The sequence below is a fragment of the Nannospalax galili genome, unplaced genomic scaffold, assembly GCF_000622305.1.
Source record: "Nannospalax galili isolate Female #2095 unplaced genomic scaffold, S.galili_v1.0 scaffold3005, whole genome shotgun sequence".
Classification (NCBI taxonomy): Eukaryota; Metazoa; Chordata; class Mammalia; order Rodentia; family Spalacidae; genus Nannospalax; species Nannospalax galili.
This window is the reverse complement of record NW_008352538.1, coordinates 15,555-18,706: the sequence shown is the minus strand read 5'-3', so window position 1 is coordinate 18,706 and position 3,152 is coordinate 15,555. Positions and strand designations below refer to the sequence as shown.

The 3,152-nt window shown below is 57.4% G+C and overlaps 1 protein-coding gene across 3 annotated transcripts in view; it reads left to right on the top strand.

The window, feature by feature from the left end:
- The first annotated feature begins 27 nt into the window (after positions 1-27).
- Arse (arylsulfatase E) overlaps positions 28-3,152 on the top strand; it is a 12,552-nt gene continuing 9,427 nt past the window's right edge. The window contains exons 1-2 of one of the 3 annotated variants that reach the window (XM_008849560.3): positions 28-297; positions 661-766. The gene's annotated coding sequence lies outside the window, so the exon portion shown is untranslated. Of the gene's footprint in view, positions 298-660; positions 1,030-1,774; positions 1,943-3,152 lie in introns of those variants that run through there. The other 2 variants (XM_017802324.2, XM_008849561.3) reach the window with 2 other exon arrangements.

The window sequence follows — 3,152 nt, the reverse complement described above, 5'->3', positions numbered from 1 at the left end:
GGGTGGGGGCGGGGCCTCCTGAAACCTGGACGTTCGCGCCGCGGCCGCCGGTCCGGATCCGCCCGGCGCCTTCCGGTTGGGGAGGAAAAGCCTCCTGAGAGCGCGGCCCGGCGAATTCCCAACCTGGAGGCCAAGCCGCTCGCAGCCGGAACGAGCCGCCTGGGGCCGGTCGGGAGCCCATCACGCGGGTCCAGGGTCGCCGCGTAGCCCGGGGTCGGGCCGTGTGCAGCGGCGCTGGTGTTTGCACACGGGGACAAACCGCCCTGAAACTCCCGCCGGGAGCCGAGCGTGCGGCAGGTAAGGAACTCGGGCTGCGGGCGGGAGGGAGGGGGGGTCCCCGGACTTCGGGGGGAGACGGGGTGCGAGTCAACGCCGGGCGGACACTTTCTGGAGGGTGAGGGGTGAGGTGCCAGCGTGGCGCGAGGCTGGCTGTTGTGCACGACGTAGCCGAGGTTGGACCTCAGAGGCTCGATGCGGGCGGTGCTACAGAGGCGGTTTCAGGAACGTGTGCACGTGTGTATCTTACTGAAAGCCTTATCTGGGATGGGGGTGGAGGCAGCACCCAATCCGGCTTGGGCCGGTTCTGGGTGGAGAGGCGCAGCCCCAGGTCGGAGTCACGCATCCGAGTTTCCAGACTAACCGGACGGTTTTCACTCCTAGAGGATCGTGGTGTCAGCCTGCAGGTGCTGACTCGGTACTCGGGCTCGGTACTGACAGCACTCCTGCCACCGGCTCCTCCCGCTTCTGTCCTTAGGCACGGCCTGAGGTAAGGACGCGGGGAGCAGGACCCGACACCACTGCGCACAGCACCTCGAGGGGAGGTGACTTAAGTACCAGTGCCCAGGTCGCAACACAGCCGGGCGGGGAGGACTGAGCACCGGGTGCACGGAGTGTGCGAGGCCGACACGTACACGGAGGAGCGGGACAGTGAGGAAATCAGGGTCAGCCTGGGCTACACCGACGGTCTGAGCCCAGCCCGGGCCACACGGCGTCCGGCCAGCCTGGGCTACACGACACCCTGTCCCTAAGGTGAGAACAGAGAGAACGACCGGCCCAGGCCATGGTGGGAACCGGAATTTTCTGCCCGCAGCTCCGACTTGGGAGGCGATGGCGTCATGAGGGCTGTGACGTCATCGCTGTCTCCCGTGGCTGGTAGATCCCTGGGCTATGGGAGGTCCGAGGGCTGTGACGTCATCTCTGGCTAACCCACGGATGGAGTCACAGATCCCTGGGCTATGGCAGGTTGGGAAACTTAGGGCGAGGGGAGGAAGTGACGTCACAGGGGCGGGTCCTTGAAGGGGACACTGGGACCCCAGTCTCTTCTCTCTACTACCTGTCCGCCATGGTGTCAGCAGGTCTGCCCCACCCTGTGCTCCCATGATGCTCTGCGTCACTTCAGGCCCAAAGCCCCGGCCCCGTGAGTCTGGGCTAGCCCTCCTCGAACCCAGCGCCCGCCTCCCTCTCTGTGACTTGCTTCTCCCAAGTGCTTCATCCCAGGGCTGGAAAGCGACGTCCGCTCTCCACCTGTGGGCAAGTCCACGCAGTGACGTCACTACCTTCGTGGGTTGAGTGGCAAAGTGCGTGTGACCTCGTCAGGTCCTTGAAATTTCCCTAAATCCGCTGGAATTTTCTCAAATCCATGGAAATTTCCCTAAATCTATTGAAATTTTGTTGAATTCTTTGAAATGTTTACATAAAAGCCATTGAAAATTTCACATAAAATCCATTGAAAATTTCACATAAAATGCACTGAAATTTTCTGAAATCAGCCGGGCGGGGAGGACTGAGCACCGGGTGCACGGAGTGTGCGAGGCCGACACGTACACGGAGGAGCGGGACAGTGAGGAAATCAGGGTCAGCCTGGGCTACACCGACGGTCTGAGCCCAGCCCGGGCCACACGGCGTCCGGCCAGCCTGGGCTACACGACACCCTGTCCCTAAGGTGAGAACAGAGAGAACGACCGGCCCAGGCCATGGTGGGAACCGGAATTTTCTGCCCGCAGCTCCGACTTGGGAGGCGATGGCGTCATGAGGGCTGTGACGTCATCGCTGTCTCCCGTGGCTGGTAGATCCCTGGGCTATGGGAGGTCCGAGGGCTGTGACGTCATCTCTGGCTAACCCACGGATGGAGTCACAGATCCCTGGGCTATGGCAGGTTGGGAAACTTAGGGCGAGGGGAGGAAGTGACGTCACAGGGGCGGGTCCTTGAAGGGGACACTGGGACCCCAGTCTCTTCTCTCTACTACCTGTCCGCCATGGTGTCAGCAGGTCTGCCCCACCCTGTGCTCCCATGATGCTCTGCGTCACTTCAGGCCCAAAGCCCCGGCCCCGTGAGTCTGGGCTAGCCCTCCTCGAACCCAGCGCCCGCCTCCCTCTCTGTGACTTGCTTCTCCCAAGTGCTTCATCCCAGGGCTGGAAAGCGACGTCCGCTCTCCACCTGTGGGCAAGTCCACGCAGTGACGTCACTGCCTTCGTGGGTTGAGTGGCAAAGTGCGTGTGACCTCGTCAGGTCCTTGAAATTTCCCTAAATCCGCTGGAATTTTCTCAAATCCATGGAAATTTCCCTAAATCTATTGAAATTTTGTTGAATTCTTTGAAATGTTTACATAAAAGCCATTGAAAATTTCACATAAAATCCATTGAAAATTTCACATAAAATGCACTGAAATTTTCTGAAATCCACTGAAATTTTCCTAAATCCACTGAAATTTTCCGAAATCCACTGAAATTTTCTGAAATCCATTGAAATTTTCTTAGACCCACTGCCTAAATCCTCCACTGAAATTTTCCTAAATCCACTGAAATTTTCTTAGACCCACTGAAATTTTCCCAAATCCACTGAAATTTTCCTAAATCCACTGAAATTTTCCTAAATCCACTGAAATTTTCCAAAATCCACTGAAATTTTCCGAAATCCACTGAAATTTTCTGAAATCCACTGAAATTTTCTGAAATCCACTGAAATTTTCTCAAATTTTTTCAAATTTTCTCAAGCTTCCTGACATTCTGCTAAATTCACCGAAATGTTCTCAAGCCTGCGTTCCTCATAGCATGTCGGGAGTCTGATGTCTGTGACGTCACACAGATTCTGTCAGGACACGGGGGGGGGGGGGGCAAAGCTTCCTGCGGGGGGATAAACAAACCCCAGGCGC